Consider the following 18,970-nt stretch of genomic DNA (forward strand, 5'->3'; position numbering starts at 1 on the left):
CTTGTCCCTTTTCCTATGTAGGAGTGAAGCAAGCAGCAAGCAGCACTTTCATTACTGCAGGATTGCATTCCTCAGCACTTTTATACACCCATTTCTATCTCATGCTTACACATGCAACACCCTATACCTGCACGTATGACATCTAGCTCTATATGTACTAGGAAGAGCAATTTAGATGGAAAATAGGATTTAATTTCTGCAGCAGTCTCATTCTATGTAACTATGAATGATGATGATTTTGAACACTTGATAGGATAGTATCATACATTATAGATTTGACTTTAAAGATTTTTCTGTGTTAGTGAGACTTTGCTTTACTTCCCCCCACCCGTCCATAACCCACAATTACTCAAAGATTCACTGATTCAGAGACTCCAGGGCCAGATTGGAACACTATGATAATCTAGTCTGACCTCCTGCACACACAGGCTATAGATCTTCCCCCAGAAGGTTGACTAAAGCATGTTTTTTTAAATAGTTATCTAATCTCATTTCTAAAACACAGTGGTGATTCCACCACCTCCCGTTGTAAACTGTTCCAATATTTAATTACCATCACTATTAGGTAACTGCAGTTTATTTCAAGGTCGAATTTATCTAACTTCAACTTCCAGTCAATCTTGTCATGTCTTTGTCTATTAGACTGAAAAGCCTTTACTGTCAAATATCTTTTGCATGTGTAAGTACCAATGTACAGTGACCAAGGTACCTCACAATCTTATCTTTGAAATAAGTATATAACACAAAGGATCTTGGGAAAAAACAAAATTGCTTCAGGCCAGATCCTCGGCTGTTGTAACTTGGTGTAACTCAGTTAAGTCAATAGATCTATGCCGATTTACAACATCTGAGTATTCATAGGGTTACCAGATGTCCCGTTTTTAATGGGACAGCCCCGTATTTAAGTCCTCCTGCAGATGTCCTGACTTTTTTCTTAAATACTGGCAATTTGTCCCATATTTTCTGTCTTCCCCCATCAGTACTGGAGGGTCCTGCTGCTGGCCAGATCCCTGATCGCCTGCTGCCCTTCCACCACCAGTGAGGGGAGAGGACCCAGTGGCTGATGTTGGGAGTGGGTTTCCCAGGCTGGGGCTGGGGCAAAAAAGCAGCATGCGGGGCTGGCCGCTCCCCCTGCTGGTTCATCAGCACAGCCCCCACTGTGTGTCAGCTCTCAGCCAACAGGGCCTCTTCCCATGTCCCGTTTCTGGCAGGCACTGGCTGCATGCTGTGAGCGGTTGTGGCTGGTGAGTGTGGGCAGGTGCCAGACGGCAGCAGGTTACGCGTCTCCTCTGCTGCCAACCCATTGGCCTTTTACATGCTCCCCCTCTCACTGGCCTCTCCCTGCTTTCCCTCTTTCTGTCCCTCTCCCACTGTCCTCTCCCTGCTTCACCCTCCCCCTCCAGCCCCACTGCTCCAAAATATCCCCCTGGCGAGGCACATCCTGCTACCAGTGCTGTGCGGAGAATCAGCCCCTGGTCAGAGTGCTCAACTCACCAACAGCCTGGTCAACAGGCTCCTTCCTTCCCCCACTGCCTCTGGCTGGACTAGTGCCCCAGGAAAGGCCAATACCATCCAGGCCGGGGCACTGGCTGGGGGAGCTGAGCCCTGCATATTCCAAGACCTGCAGAGTGCTGGCACAGAGAAGCCTCTTCGCCCCTCAGCTAAGCTCTGGAGTGGCGAGAGGGGAGTGATTTCCAGCCTGTTCACACCTTGACCCTGCAGGCTCCAGAGCACCTTCTTCATCCGCCCCCACCCTGGGGTGATAGGTTCCCCCTGGGGTGCCACCTGGAACTGGGGTACTAGTGAGCCCCCCAACCCACCAGCCTGGGCTCCCACTCACCCTGTAATGCTGTGACAGGCTGCAGACATGCTCCCGGTCTCACACTTTCACCAGTACACAGGTAGGGACACACCCAGCTATAGTAACACACAGAAAGGCTTTCTGACCAGCCCTTGCATGGGAAGACTATACAGCTAGGGCACTTACCAGCTTCTCAGGAGCACACCCTTTCTGGAGGGTAAACCCAAAATTATACCATCTTGAGCTGCACAGGGAACTGTACAGCATAAGCTCATGAAATTCACCCCCTGCCTCAATGTGGAGGAAGACATGCAACAGCTTTCCACCCCCAAGTTATAATTTCCACACACTGGTTTTAGACAAAACAAAAACAAGTTTATTAACAACAAAAGATAGATTTTAAGTGGTTATAAGGGATACCAAACAGATCAAAGCAGATTACCTCGCAAATAAATAAAAACACAATCTAAGATTAATATCCTAAAGAGATTGGATATGAGTAGCAAATTCTCACCCTAAATGGTGATTTAAGCAGGTTGCAGAGATTATTAAAGGGCAAACTGCACTTGCTTGCATCTTAAAACCCTAGGTATTCCTTTCATAGGCTAGAAATCCCCCTAGCCTGGGTTCAGCCTTTCTCCCTCAGTTCAGTCCTTTTTCCTCAGGTGTTTTCAGCAGTCTTCTTGGGCAGGGAGTCAGTGAAGAACCTAGATGATGTCACTCCCCACCTTAAATAGTTTTTGCACATGGTCTCCAGGCTTAGTTCCCACATCTTGCAGTGGAAAAACTCTGGTATTCCAAGATGGAGTCCAGTATCAGGTGACTTGGTCACATGTCCCTGTAGGGTCACAGCAGCCATGACTCGGAGGTTGTTTGTAGAGTCCTCAGGAAGGCTTCCTGGTGGGAGATTAGCTTCTTCTAAGACCTATTGTTCTCCCTAATGGCCCATCCAAACCAGCCATCTAGACTGACTCCATTCTGCCTAGTGGGCATTCCCCAGGTGTAAATACATTTGTAATAGAGGCATAGATAATATTCCTAACTTTAGATACCAAAATAATACATGCATACAAACAGGATAATCATATTCAGTGAATCATAACCTTTTCAATGATATCTTATATGACCTATCCTGCATAAAACACATCATAGTTATGCCATAATCATAATAATATTGCTATGAAGGATATGGGGTGTAATCTCACACCTGGGTCCTGACCCCAGGAAGCACAGGACTACTCCATCCCTAGGCATCCTCCCCTGCTAAGTCATCTCTCTGGCTGGGTTTGCTGGGCCCTGGTGAACAATGCATCGTTAGGGCTTAACCCCTTCCTGCCCGTGTTGTAGCTGGGGGACAGGAGATGGCTGAGTTATGCTGGTGGCCAGAAGCTACCTGAAGGTGTTAGCTGCCTTTCAACACTGTGCAGGCAGGAAGGGACAAGCTGCTTCCAGCCACAGGGGAAGAGACGAGCTCTGCAAAGACATGGGCCAGGTCATCCCTTCTCTTCCCTCCTCCTCTGAGGCTGGAAGCAGCTCCTGTCCCTTCCTTCCCTCGTAGTGCTGAAAGGGTGCTTCTGGCCACATTCTGGTGTGAACCCTGACAGAAATCTGGGGAAGGGGCATGTGACCGTGCGTGCCCCCCACTCATATTGCATCAGGAAGATGTAGTACCTGGTACCAGGAGAGAGGGGTCCATCCTGGGGGCCCAGCCAGGAATGGAGGGCTGAGAGTGCCAGGCTGGGAGCATTGGGTCAGTTGGTCTCCCCACCTCTGTGAGAGTGATGTATGGGAGTGTGTGGGGGGGGGGCTAGGTGTGTGTGTGTCACCTTCCCTGTGTGAACCTTAAAGCTTAAAGATAAGAAAGTAAATATAAAGAATCCAATTACACAGTATTTCTTTAGAGCAGGAGCTCAGTCAACTTGATTTGAACACTTGTACTTGTACCACATAGTTCAGACTGATTGCCACTGAACTTGCTTGAATATGAGTAATTTTATCAGGTGTTCCATATTCAGCATTGGGAAATATGGTCACCCTAAATATTCACCACTTTTTTCTGTATTCATCTGTAATCCTAGGGGAAACCCACTGGGGCAGTGCCTTGAAGAGTGTGATATCAAACTATCAAATTAATTAGAAATTAAAAAAAAATTCCTTCTTGAACCCAAAAACAAATCTAAACAATCTGGTTTTAGTTGTTTTATATGTGACAGGATGTTTCTACTTTCATCTAACAGAAATATGAACAATGATACTGATGCATGTAAAAGGATGCATAATTAACATGGAAGTTGTAAAGCAAAGCTTGCTTTTGTTTAGCATTACTGTAGATAACATTCTGTGTATTGATCTCCTCAAAGTGGGTAATTTGGGGAAAATATGGTGTCTTTTACTGTGGCTCTTGTCCTATTGGTCCAGTCAGGATACTTCGCAACCAGCATTGACTACCATGACTTCACAAATGTAATACCAGATTTTGATATTGGCATTTAAACCCTTCAATAATGTAAGTTTAATTTCTTGTCACTTGTCCCAGTATGGCAGCTGAGATTGCAGGCTTCAGACTGCTAACCAGCTCCAACTATAAACTGGAAAGTTCAAGTCTGAATATCTGGAAAGATTCCTCCTCAGCATATACCAGCGTCTCCTTTTAATTCTGCTTTTGTTTTCTGTTTGAGTTATGTACTTTCTTGTTGCACTGTGTAATTTGGGGTAGTGTTGGTCAACATTTTTTGTCAGCTGTTTCAATGGAACATTGGGTTTTTTTGCCCCTTTATCCCCCATGACAAATGTCTCCTTGCAATTATTTTGTTGACAAATGCCTGAAAACCAAAACATTTCAATTTGGAAATGCTGCAATGGTGCCTCATGGGAGTTGTAGTTCAGTCATTTCATGTCTAGTCTCCTCTATTGTCCAGGCTCCCCAGCTGGACTACTTTTTCCATCCTGTACCACAGCCAGAGACACTGACACAGTGTCCCCTCACTGATTCTTGAACACCAGTCCATGGCCACAGTTGCCTCTGCAGTGCCTCACCCCTCTTTTCTGCTTCATAGAGCTCCTCAAACAAACTCCATGGGAAAATTAGAAGTTTCCCCACCTGGGGTCCAATTTATTCAGTCCTCAAGTCTACACTGGCCTTCTGGGTCCCAAATGCAGTTCAGCATCTTTCTCTGCTGGGGGATTCCCAGCCTGCCTTCCCAGAACTGGGTCGTAGTTCAGTGTCTCTGCAAGAGCCAGCCTTGCTCCTTTCAGCTGCAGCTTCCAGCTAGTTACAGCTTCTCAGGCTCCTGTTTCCTGAGCATCCCCCAGCTTACTGCCGGGCCTCAGGCAGTCCTCAGCTACTTTCCTCAGCCTCACTCCTTTTGTGGTTTCCTACTGCCTTTTTATACAGGAATTACTTACTCCCTCTCAAGTGAGGCTCATCTTGTAATTAGGGCTGACTTAGCCCTAGCGTGGGCTCTCTGGCCCACAAGCAAGCCATCCTGTTGCAGATACCTGTGAGGAATTACCTCCTCTTGCCAAGGGGGAAGGCCAGGTGCACCATGAGATGTAGGCTGACCAGGGACCCAGGCAAAAGGGAGCATGAGGCCTCCATCCTACATTTCCAGCGTATTCCCAAAACAAAATATGTTGCTGTTTGGCCAAAATATTTCAGTATTAGAAATTTAACTAGCTCTATTATTGGGCTTGATTTTTTTCACCAGTGTACTTCCTTGCATGGGTAGGTATGCCAAGTTAAAATCTAGCTCTGCCTCTATATCATAATAAATTAATTCTTCCTGTCCTCTTGCCTTGATAGGTGGCTAAAAACAGACCTTAAAGCATTAACAAAGAGACTGGGATTTTGTTTTCTCACCTCACTGTACATTGATCTGTCACTGTTCCTCCAGTGGAAAGTAACTGCGCCAGAACTTACATGTTCTGCTATTTACATGCACAAATAAATGTTAAATCGTCTCTCGTTTTCCATTCTCCCCCTTTCTCTGCAAAGTGCATGTTCTGTGGAATCTGCATGTAAAATTCAAAATTATATGATCTACCTCAAACACATCTGAGATAATGTCTTTTGTGTTTGCCATCTAATGTACAGCAACAACAGTTATTTTTTTCCTACTAGAAAAAGAAAAGGCACATTATCTCAACCAGAATCTTTAAAGAAAAAGTTAAAAGATCTACAGAAAACTCACTTGGTGAAAGTCTCAAAGGAGATATGACTCTTTTCCAATCTCCATTTAAAAAGGCTTTTAGCATTTACCAACATTTGATTTGAATTATTCAGTTTAAGCTAACCTGATACATTATTCATATTAAGTGACACACATAAATAAAGCCAGTTTTAGCTCCAAAAGGTATTTTTATAAGCTTATGCGGATGCAGGTTGTAGTTTATTGCTGAGGTATTACCAACTCATTAGCAGCGACGTTTTGTAAAAGATTTCTCCTCAGCTCAATAGAGAAAGAGTTGACCAGTCAGTCCATGTCAAGATGAATTCTAAATATACCGCCTGAACATTACGCATAGCCATGCTCAAAATGATACAAATTCAGCCTTTAAACACACACATTTTCTCCTCCTTGCATATACTTAAATGTTGTGTAGCTATTGTGTGTGCAGTCTTTAGGAGGGTGAATTTCATCCATTGATAGCAATGGAAACTGGATGTGTTTGGTACATCTGAAGACTAGGTTACCTATTACTGAGCCCAGCTCATCAACATTTTTGCACGTTCTTGAGTTTGTCCCTATTCAGCAAAGTACTTAAGCATATGCTTAAATTTAACCATGTGCTTCAGCCTTGTGAACGTCAGTGGCACTGAAACACGTGCCTTAAGGTTCTTTGCTGACTAAGGGCCCGCTGAGGAGATTTTCAAAGGCACAAAATGTCAAGTAGGTGATGAATTCCTATTGACTTTCAGTGAGAATTAGGTACTAACACAGACTGTGTGTTTAAAAATCTCACTCTATGTGTGCTTAAATTTAGGCAAACATGTTTGAAAATGTTGCTTTTAGGGCCTGCCCCATGTCCTGTAATAATCAAGGAGATGCTTTATGGCTTTTGGGAGTTTTCTAGCACTTGAATTTGTGTTGAATTAGGGCTTTAATCTCTTTCTACTTCAGTTTCCCCATCTTTAAAATGTGTGTGTGTGTGTGTGGAGGGGGAATACTCACCTCAGAGGGGCTGTTGTGGAGTTTTATTGATTTATGCAAAACACATATTCCTAAATGTACTTTCTCTTCTTAGTGAAAGGGGAGGACTGTTTTTACCAGTGACTGCTAGTGCTGCTCCGATTTCTTTTTGTGACGTTGTTAGATTCCTAATCGTGCTAATCAGTCCATATAATCTTTATGTTTCAAATGGTTTTCTCAGAATTATACAGGCAAGAGTTGTCATTGTTTCCTATTTTATGATCCATAGACCTGTCAGGTGCTTTTTTTTGCTGATTTCCTTTTGTTTCTATTTGATTGTTCACACAGACCAGTGTGATAAGGAGTTATTCAAATTGTCATTCTTCTGTGCATGGAAATATGGGTATTTCTTCCCTGTTTCTCTTGCACATCTTCGAGTAATGGCACACAGAGATATCTTTTGTCTCTTATTCTGTATCTGTATCTATTGAACAGTCCTTGTACTCTATTACCTTTTAAATGATGTATGAGTGTCTGTATTTGGTGACATTTCCGTGGAATTAAGGTCCCAGTTCAGCAGGTACTAAAGCATGTTCCTAACCCATTGGAATGACACTGGATATGTCCACACCGAACACTAAGCCTAGGATCTGACTCAGATTAGAGACCAAGTCCCCCTTCCTTCCACACCCAAATCAGTCTGACTCAGGTCAGCAAGCAATCAGGACCTGGGTCCCAGGAACCTGCCTGTAGTCTGGGGGGACGGAGGGGGCATCAGAGCCTGAGTACCCCTGTGACTTAAGGCCAAGCCCTATCATTTTGCAGTGTGTACATTACTCAAATCTACAGATCCATGTCAGAAGATCTGCGTAGTGTAGTATGGATACATTAGCAAAGCTGTGAGACCTGGGTCCAGCAACTGGGAACCCAAGTTTACCATGAAGTGTGGATGCTGAAGCATGGGCTTGGAAACGTCAGGTCCCACCGGCCTGGGTTTACAATGCAGTGTAGACATAGCCTCATAGATTTAAAGCTAGACACATACCTAATTACATTCCTGAATTGAGGCATATTTGCTGACCCTCTATTGTCCATTTGTAGGCAAGTAAGTTGTCTTTGCAAAGGCTTGTAGATGTGGAGATAGAGCCTGCAGGAATGGAGAAGGCTCTTGTGGCATTGATTAGATCATTAAAAATGCAGGTAGCTGGGCATGTGCTGACCGTAAGAAACAGTCAGCAACTTACCGATCAGGTTCAATAGTGATGGGTTTCATGACATCTCTAGACTTTCTCTTAGTGAGTGCTGGGGAACAGTCTGTAGTTGTACATACTTGTACCAATGCTGTAAGAGAGGTTGTGGAAGCTAACTTTAGATGGCTAGGAAGGTGGCTTAGGCAGCTCTTCCAGAAATGCTTCCAGTTCCATGTATGTGCAGAGACAACTAGAATGGGGGCGTTGAGAAGAATTGCAGGGTCTCAGTACAAGGATGAAAATGGGTGAATAAGAGGAGGTTACTTTTATTAAGCACTGTGGAACATTCTGGGGCCAGAGCATCCTGTAAAGGAGGGTTGGACCAAAAATAACCGTAAGCACGTTGAAATAATAAAGTTTTGGGAAACTGTTTAGTTGGAGGTAAGACAGTAAGTGGAGAAGGGCGTTAATGTTGGACATAAACATCACTTAGAGATGTCTATCATGGAAAGTAACTAGTAAAAGATGGGACAGAAAACAGCTGAACTAGACCAGAGATAGGTAAAGATCAGAGGCAGTCTGTGAAATCAAGATGTCAGACTAAGGAGTTAACAATAGGTACATCAGAGGTAAGAATTTATATAGAAAAGAAAGAAGCTTAGAAGCAAAAATAGGTGAACTAGAATGCCTGGCCTCATCTCTCAGTTTAGAGTAGTTTTACATCCCGTTTGTAGTAGGACACTTCTGTGGCTAAGGATCATTAAACATGGGGCACCAACCTTCTTGTTACTAACGTATTTCACTAACCTCCCACATGGAGAGAGTGGATTTCCTTAGGGAACTAACCAAAGAGAAGTATAACTTAAAGGCTTTCACTTTCTTCAGAAGCTCATCCCTCTGGAGCCATATGAGCTCTTCGGTTTCACAGCATCACAAGTGGTCATTTTAGCTGATGTCTGGAAGAGAGGCAGGGTTAATGCCATGAAGGCAGATACACAAAAAACAAACAATAATACGCTCAACCTATTTTAAAACCTGCTGTAATCACTGGGGAAGGGAAAAAAAACCTGCTTCAAAGAATTTTTATGTTTAAAAGTACTTTTTACTTTGAAAGTATTTAAAATTCGATGCATGTGAACGATTCCCTTTCCCAAAAGGCTCTACAAAGCTGGCTGCAGAGGGAGGTGCGCTAATGAATAGGAAAACCAAGGGAAAAAAACCTTTAAAATCACTTTAATAAAAATGGTTTATTTCTCTGGGGTTTCTTACTTTTGGTCTTGGTGGGCTTTTTATGGTGCGCCTCTGACTTTATTGGATATTGTGCATCTGCGTAGCACAAAGCAAATAGCACAGCAGTCAGGAGCCTGTCTTCTCTGTGTGAGAGGATGAGCAAGGATATTTCATTCCATACATCTTTCACAGTCTTGCTCTGTGAGTCCACAAAGTCATCCAGGCTGTACCTTCAACACAAAAGGAGGAATGAAAATCTAAAAGAAGAGAAAAAAGATTTGGAAAATTCTGCTGAGGCACATTGAGCCTGGATGTAATTGCATGGCCAAAATCCAGAAGCTGACCCTTAATTCAGAGAGTACCTTTTGCAACATAAAGAAGAAATATCACTGTTTCAGATGGTGTATCTAAATTCCAGAGCAGATTCCACTCAGGTAGTGCAAAATGTAGTAAAACCTGTCTGCATCTCCCTCCGTGGGTTCCCTCAGCATAGATTCATAGATTCTAAGGCCAGAAGAGACAACAGTGGTTATCTGGTCTGTCCTCCTGTATAGCATAGGTTATAGAACTTTTGGGAAAATATCCAATCTTGATTTAAACATTGGATCAAAGTTGAGACTCCACCACAACTGTTGGTAAATTGTTCCAGTGGGTAATTACTCTCATCATTAAAAATGTTTATCTTATTTCCAGGATGAATTTGTCTAGCTTCAACTTCCAGCCATTGGATCATGCTATACCTCTTTCTGCTAGTTGGAAGAGCCCATTATTAAATATTTGTTCCCCATGCAGATACTTATCAACTGTAATTGAGTCATCCCTTACTCTTCTCTATGTTAAGCTAAATAGATTGAGCTCCTTGAGTCTATCACTATAAGGTATGTTATACAATCATTACTCACTCTCATGGTTCTTCTTTGAACCCTCTCCAATATACCAACATCCTTCTTGAGTAGTGGACACCAGAACTGGACACAGTATTTCAGCAGAGGTCACGCCAATGCCAAATATCGAGGTAAAATAACCTCTCTACTTCTACATGAGACTCCTGTTTATGCATCGCAGGACCACATTAGCTCTTTTGCAGTTTTTAGCATCACTCTGGGAGCTGATGATCCACCTTGATGCTCAATTTTTTCTCAGAATCGTTGCTTCCCAGGATAGAGTAAGTATGGCCTATGTTCTTTGTTCCTAGGTTTATATTTACATTGAGCCATTATCATGTTCTCTGAAGCGGTTCATGACCATGAGTGCTGACCACAGGGTAGACTGTCAGAAAACAGGATAAACTGTTGGTGTGTTCTATAATTAGATGACAAATGTGAACTTCTGGATCACTATCCCACTCTTACCATGGAGTCACAGACAGTCCCCTTAGATTCTCCAGCCTATCTTGCCATCAAGACAAATTGGCTTTGTGATAAAAGGTCATTTACATCAAAAATCACACCACATTCAGTTTGCTCCCAGTCCCAAGACATCAGTCACTTACCCCAGATCAATTGGTATCCTAGATCTTATACCAAAGACAACTTCAGTAGCCAATTCTATAGTAAACTAACTCAAGGTTTATTAGCTAAGAAAAGGAAATGAGAGTTATTGAGAGGTTAAAGCAGGTAAAATGTACGTACAGATAAGTTACAGTCTATAATTCCAAAGGGTAACAGAGATGTAGTGTTCTGCCAGTTTCCCAAAAGTCTCTCAGTGCTACCCAGAATAACTCTGGGGATCTCCGCCTTCTCGTTCAGTTATTCCACCCTGTTAGAACCCAAACAGTCCAGAGATGCAGGTTCTTTCTATCAATCCATACTTACTGCTCCTTCTCACAGTAAACAAGCTGATAAGGTCACTACTGATGTGGGCTCTTCCTTTGACCTTGAGTCATCACACATGATAACTACTTGCTTTGAAATTAGCACTTTTCATTATACATGACTTCTGTCTCATTTGATGGGTTATTTAGTTACAGGGGTATACAAAATGTAAATGTTTGCTACTACATTGTAATGGGATACTGTAAGGAGGCGCCCTGGCTCCCCGCCGCGCCTGAGGGGGACGAGCCAGAGCAGGCGCCTCAGTGGGCGGAGTCAGCACGGCCTGTCCCCGCCCCCCGGAATTCAAGGGGCGGGACAGGAAGTATAAAAGCCCGGCCCCAGTGCTCAGTTGGAGGCAGGCTGCCGGAGAGGACAGACGCTGGTGCCCGGGCTCCCGCCGGGCCGGACCTGCCCCGCGCCCACTACCCAGAGGAACGCTGGCCTGACCTGCCCCGCGCCCACTACCCGGAGGAGCGCTGGCCTGACCTGCCCCGCGCCCACTACCCGGAGGAGCGCTGGCCTGACCTGCACCGCGCCCACTACCCAGAGGAGCGCTGGCTGGACCTGCCCCGCCCCCACTACCCGGAGGAGCGCTGGCTGGACTTGCCTCAGACCCGGTACCCAGAGGAACGTTGGTCTGACCTGCCGTGTGCCCGATACCCCGAGGAGTGGCCTGAGCTTCCCCACGACCGGTACCCGGAGGAACCTACGGTCTGGGACCCACCAGAAGACGCCGGCAAGAACCAGGTACCCAGAGAGGGGGAGGTTGGAAGTAGCCCGGGGATAGCCGACCCTAGTTTGGCTCTGGAAGAGCCCGAACCCATGTCAGTGTGTTGCGGCCAGGATCCCCACTGACCGCAGCGGGTCTTGACCGCTGCTAGGGCCCCGGGCTGGAATGCAGTGGAGTGGGAGGGCCTGCGTTCCCCCTGCCACCTGTAACCGGGTGGCAGACTCCCCCTCCTCCAGCCTATTGCCACTGCTCTGCCCTGACCCAAAGGGCCAGAGCTAATTAGACTTGTGTTTGGTGCCCGCCCGAACCAAGGGCTGGGCCCCATTGACTTTGCCACTGCTCTGCCCTGACCCAAAAAGCCAGAGCTAATTAGACTTGTTTGGTGCCCCACCCGAACCAAGGGCTGGGCCCCGTTGACTTTGCTACTGCTCTGCCCTGACCCAAAGGGCCAGAGCTAATTAGACTTGTTTGGTGCCCCACCCGAACCAAGGGCTGGGCCCCGTTGGCTTTGCTACTGCTCTGCCCTGACCCAAAGGGCCAGAGCTAATTAGACTTGTGTTTGGTGCCCCGCCCGAGCCCAGGGCCCGGGCTGATACTGTGTTTGCTCAGCCCCTGCTAGGGGCCTGAGCCTGAACTATTACTGCCCGGCCTGTCCAAGGACCTGGGCTGATACTGTGTTTGCTCAGCCCCGCTGGAGGCCTGAGCCTGAACTATTGCTGCCCGCCCTGTCCAAGGGCCGGGGCTTATTGACTTTGAGAGCCCCGACCCCGGCTAGAGGGCTGGGGCTCTACCCTGTTTACAGACCTTATACCCCGCTCAACACCTGCCGAGGGGCTAAGCCGACCCGGACTGCAGTGTGTAAGGAGGCACCCTGGCTCCCAGCCACGCCTGAGGGGGACAAGCCCCGACACGACCGGCTTACAGATACATATAAGTGAAAATAATTCTGGTAACATCCCATTAGTTTTCATCAAATGTAACCACCAAATACACTCTTATACATTGACCAATCTCTTTGATCTACACTAATACACAAGCGAATTGGCCTGCCTTCCGGCTATGCATTTGTAAGCATTCAGTAAGACCTGGGGCTTTGGCATGAGCTGGCACCTGGTTTGCCAGCACCACAGCCATATTAAAATTCATATTGTTTGCTTGTGCCCAATTTATGACGTGATCCAGATTGCTCTGAATTAGTGACCCATCGTCTTCATTACTTACCTCTCCCCCAATTTTTGTGTCCTCTGCAATCTTTATCAGTCATTGTTTTATGTTTTGAGGGAGTCAGTCTCCCACTGGGCGTAGCATTGGTGTATGCCACCGTCATTGTGACCCCAGTGCTGGGAGCTAGAAAAGGCATGGCCAGAGTTTGTGGGCTTTTACCATCTGAGTCAGTTTTGAGCAGCCCTTAGCTTGTTAGGCCTTGGCTACACTGGCGCTTTACAGAGCTGCAACTTTCTCGCTCAGGGGTGTGAAAAAAACCACCTCCCTGAGCGCCGCAAGATACAGCGCTGTAAAGCGCCAGTGTAAACAGTGCCTCAGCGCTGGGAGCGTGGCTCCCATTGCTACAAGCTAATCCCCATGAGGAGGTGGAGTACATGCAGCGGTGGGAGAGCTCTCTCCCAGCACTGGCACTGTGACCACACTCACACTTCAAAGCACTGCCGCGGCAGCACTTTGAAGTTTCGAGTGTAGCCAAGCCCTTAGGGTGGTGGCCAGCCAGAGAATCAGAGAGCCATCATCAGCTTCCTGTTCCTTTTCCCTTTTGTGCACAGCTTCTGGGCTTCTGTCTAGCCACACTGGGTTTCATTTTGCTCTCTTACAGCAGTGCAGGCTGGAACAAACCTCATGGAGTGATGTATGGAGGAGATGAAATGAATGGAAAACAACATTTATGACCAGCTTGTTCAAGGCTGTTGAGTCCCTCTGCATTTGGAGGCATGCCATCTACAATAGATGTGGGGGAAATGGGGCAAGGTGGGAATGGGTTAGAACTGGGGAATTGCTTATCTCTGCTGCATCACTCTCTGGCTGTTCTTCATGGATTGCTTTGCGTGAGATACTGCTAATCTGCCACTTCCCTCCATCAAACCCTTCCCTCCATTTCATCTCCTCCATGCCAAACATGGATGGGGAGCTCACCATGGGAGGAGTCTGTTTGCAGAGGAATGTGGAGGCCCCAAGATGCATTAATTGTCTTGTGGCTCTCATCTGGAATACTGTGTGCAGTTCTGGTGTCCCATGTTCAAGAAGGATGAATTCAAACTGGAACAGGTTCAGAGACGGGCTACGAGGATGATCCGAGGAATGGAAAAACTGCCTTATGAAAGGAGACTCAAAGAGCTTGGCTTGTTTAGCTTGGCCAAAAGAAGGCTGCGGGGGGATATGCTTGCTCTATATAAATATATCAGGGGGGTTAACGTTAGGGAGGGAGAGGAATTATTTAAGTTTAGTACTAATGTAGGCACGAGGACGAATGGGTATAAACTGGATATTAGGAAGTTTAGACTTGAAATTAGACGAAGGTTTCTAACCATTAGGGGAGTGAAGTTCTGGAACAGCCTTCCGAGGGAAGTAGTGGGGGCAAAAGACTTTCCTGGCTTTAAGACAAAGCTTGATAAGTATATGGAGGGGATGTTATGATAGGATTGTTAATTTGGGCAATTGATCTTGGATTACCACCAGATAGGTCTGCTCAATGGTCTGCGGGGAGATGTTGGATGGAATGGGAACTGAGTTACTGCAGAGAATTCCTTCTTGGGTGCTGGCTGGTGACTCTTGCCCACATGCTCAGGGTTTAGCTGATCTCCATATTTGGGGTCGGGAAGGAATTTTCCTCCAGGGCGGATTGGCAAGGGCCCTGGAGGTTTTTCGCCTTCCCCTGCAGCGTGGGGCACGGGTCGCTTGCTGGTGGTTTCTCTGCAGCTTGAGGTCCTCAAACCAATTTTGAGGATTTCAATAACTCTGTCCTGGGTTAGGGGTTGTTATAAAATTGGATGGGTGGGGTTCTGTGGCCTGCCTTGTGCAGGAGGTCAGACTAGATGATCAGATTGGTCCCTTCTGACCTATGAGTCTATGAGTCTATGAGTCTAAGACATGCCTAGACCATGCCTATCCCCTTTATATGGACAGTTCAGTGGACACTCCAGGGCCTTAAAGCTGTGGAATTTTAAACATTAATGTTTCTCCTTCTGTAGCTTGTATACCAATTTAGCCCTATATATTTTTAAATGCCACTTTCATTTTTTAGCACTGCATCCACATGGGGAGGGAGTCACTGGTCAGGGAGAGGACAGGGATTGAGAGAGGGACTCCCAAAGGAAACATCTGCCAAGAGACCATAATGGCTGACATCAATGAGACCAGATCCTTATCTCCTTTAAAACAGTGTAGTTCCATTTACACTAGCTGAGGATCTGGCCTAGTTACCTACTTTGTTCGGGCACATTAGCCATAACAGAAGCCTGATAGAAAAAGCGAATTGGCATTACCGGGCACTAGTGACAACGTGGAGTTGTGATGGAGTTATGCCAGCAGATAACTGGGCACCATCTTCCTCCCAGACTTTCTACCACTGCATGACTGCAGTATAATTCCACTGTTTCAGTAGCGTTGCACTGGCATAAAACTGGAGTAGGTCAATGGTGAATCAGGTCCATGCTTGTAAGTCTCAATGGCCTTTGCAACACATGTGACTGACGGGTAGGCATGCAAAGTCTGCTTAAGCCTACATGCTGTATGACTGGCATACTGTGGTGACCCTAAAACACAATTATCTTTGTATCTGTAGAATGCACTTTGACCTTCCTATACTTAATGTGTGAAATACCTTGAATACTGCAATATTGAATAAGCAGTCCTTTGTTCGCTACCCACTCACTACACAATACTGAAAAAAAACAAAAAACATTTTGTATTTCTACAGCACTTTCACTCCTTAGATCTAAAAGCTTTAGAATAAATATAATTATCCCAGCTTAGGTGGGGAACTAGAAGTGTGGAGGGGTAATATCCACTAGGCAACAAGCAGCAAGATTCAGTAACATGATAAGTGTTTTGGGGGGAATTAGCATATGCCAGTTACTAACTGTTGCATTCATTTCCCCCTCTAGCCCCTCAATAGATAACCTAAGAATGTTTTTACCTAGGCAAACAATGTATTTTTTTAACCATTTTGCTGAAACTTTCAAGATAAATTCAGGCTGAGGCAGACACCTGGGGCAGACAATTTCAGCCTAAATGGCTAATGTTTGGCAAACTTACAAGCAACTAAAACCAGGGTCTTATAATTGGAAGTGTCAGGCAACCTTAGTAATAGGCAAGACTACCAGCTTCACCACTACTGTTTGGGAATTCAAGCTGCAGGGTTTTTGCTACATTTACAGAGATGCCCTTTTGTGCACTTCACAAGGATAACTGCCTGTCTATGATGCTATAGCACTGCCTGTATCATTCAGGCATATATGTCATAGATCTAATTACAAAGAACTGCCATATGGAACCTCAACCTGCAACCCAGCTACAGCTACCTCAATAACCTTGTCACTTCTGTTCTTCAGTCATTTGCTTTTGGGGCATGGAGGCATGTATTCTTGTTCTCAGACAAATCTCTGCACTTCAGCCCACCAGCAAAAACTATTGTCTGGAGCATGGCTGGAGCGCCAAGATGTCAAAAATAATTTAAAGTGGGGCATACATATAAAAATAAAATTGCCCACAGAAAATCCGCTGCTCCTATAATCACAGGCTCTGATGATTCCATGTCTTAGCCCATGTCGAGTTTTCTGCCTGATCCAGCATCCCTCAACTTTATTCATATGACTTAGACCTGATTCTGTGGGGTACTAAGTATCCATACGTTTCATTGACTTCATTGGGAATTCAGGACACCTAACAACTCATCATGGTGCACACATGTGGGAAGCCTCTTGGGGGCAGAGGAAGGGCAGCATTTCATCATGTGTCTGACCGAGTGGCGGTGGTTTATGGTTCAGGAAATGGGTAGGGATGGTAGATTTCGAGGCATTCAGCCACCCTACTGTCATCTCCACTGACTCGGCAGTCTGAGGGCTTGTCAAAAATGGTGGTAAAACACTGATTATTGGGAGTATAACTATAAATTAGCACATTCCTGGTTGTCAGGGACATATGCATGCTCTCCACATTGGTGAGTGGTGTTTTGCGCTGGGGTTTAGAGTACAGAGAGAAGCTGGCCACTGCATCTGGAAGAGCTACCTTTCTTCTTTGTTTTGATTCTTGTGGTCAGTGTTTACTTTAAGAGTAGGCCTCTTAATTTGCCATGTGAACCTATTTGCTTCTCAGTAAAAAGGCATCTAAAAAGGCTAATGCCCTAAGCAAGTGGGAGACATGGAGATTATTTTATATGTATCCTAGTTGTCTGCCAGGGACATAAGGCCTTCCGTATACCATCTATCTAAAGTCCATAAATGGCTATTAGTCAGGATGGGGAAGGAATGGTGTCCCTAGCCTCTGTTTGTCAGAGGATGGAGATGGATGGCAGGAGAGAGATCACTTGATCATTGCCTGTTAGGTTCACTCCCTCTGGGGCACCTGGCATTGGCCACTGTCGGTAGACAGATACTGGGCTGGATGGACTTTTGGTCTGACCCGGTATAGCCGTTCTTATGTTTATGTTCTTATGTCCAGATGTTCAGTCTGTTAAAGAGGTTCCTATTTCTACTTTGTCATTAGAAATAGGTCTTCATACTCTTTTCCCAAGGCCCAATCCAAAGCCCACTGAAGTCAGCAAGAGCCCTTCAATTGACTTCAATGATCTTTGGTTAAAGCTTCAAATTATTACAGTTTTGGAAGAACGTTACTAAGGTTGAAACTTATGCACCAAAGCTATTTGACCTTGTTGTTACTTTAACAGAACCAATTAGTCAGCCATTAACAACTTTTTTTTTCTAGTGCACTATGAATGCTACCTATAGCACTAATAATCATAATTTATGCTCTTCTTGTCTGTTGTCTCTCCTAGACTATAAAGTCTTTGGTGAAGGCACCATCTTTGACTATATGTTTGCATGCTGTCTGACACAATGGGCCTGCAATTACGCCCTCCAGGACTACATTTATGCTACAAACCACTATTGGTGGCATGTAAGGTAGGTGTAGCTACATGTTGCAGTGCAAAGCAAGCTGTGTCCACACTATGAGGTGTAGCTACACATGTCAGTGAAAGGCTCTGGCAGGTGGAGAGGCAGCTGGGCGAGGCTGAGCCTTTCCTCATTGCCTCCCCCTGCCAGAGCCTTTCCCCACTGCAGGACTCTTTCCCTGGGAAGCAGTGGGACACTACACAGCTAAGAATAGCAGTGTAGACAGGAAGGCACAGCTTAGGCGAATAGAGCGTCATGTAGAGTATGTACTTGGGTGCACATCCACACTTCTTCAGGCATGGCTGTACTCTAATCACTTTAGCCAGGCCTCACTGTCTAAACTGCTACTTAAAGCCATGCTTGGGGGCTATCCGAGTACATGCTGAAAGAAGCATGCAGTGTAGATACAGCATAGATGTCACCATAATACATATAATTATTGTATCTATCTCTTTAAATAGATACACTTTAAATGAAACCTGTAGCAGAATTATACACAGACGCACACACTTTGAGGCAAGGGGATTTTTTCCAGGAGGTGAAATATGGGGAAGGAATAGTTGAAGTCTATCTGATGTAGCTTCCCCACGCTACCATAGATTGCTGCTGTGAAAATTCATTACTTCAATGAATAAGACGTTCCATAAATTCCCATGGAGGAGATGTGCTTAGTTCCCTGAGGCAACAAAGTGCATGCTGGTGCACATCTGCAGGAGCCCTTTTCTTCAGTTGTTTTCGTTTCGGACTAAGCAATAACCAATGAACAGTGATTTAAAACACCAAGACTAAGCATCCAGCTAGAGTGTGAACCATCTCTTTGAGCTGGCTCTGTTGACCTAGATTGAGAACAGTTCAACAGTTGGTTTTTTTTACCTTTCAAACATATAAAAGGTATTTCCATTTCAAAGATTTCCAAGTTTAAACATTTTCACAGGAATGTTGGTGGTTTTGGAAAAT

The 18,970-nt window shown here is 45.3% G+C and overlaps 1 long non-coding RNA gene across 1 annotated transcript; it reads left to right on the forward strand.

The window, feature by feature from the left end:
* Positions 1-2,484: 2,484 nt before the first annotated feature.
* LOC115649423 lies at positions 2,485-18,740 on the forward strand. Its single transcript, XR_003999818.1, has 3 exons — positions 2,485-2,550; positions 9,088-9,092; positions 18,727-18,740. It is a non-coding gene; the product is annotated as an uncharacterized LOC115649423 (long non-coding RNA).
* The last annotated feature ends 230 nt before the right edge of the window (positions 18,741-18,970 follow it).

Source organism: Gopherus evgoodei, chromosome 1 (genome assembly GCF_007399415.2).
Source record: "Gopherus evgoodei ecotype Sinaloan lineage chromosome 1, rGopEvg1_v1.p, whole genome shotgun sequence".
Lineage (NCBI taxonomy): Eukaryota > Metazoa > Chordata > Testudines > Testudinidae > Gopherus > Gopherus evgoodei.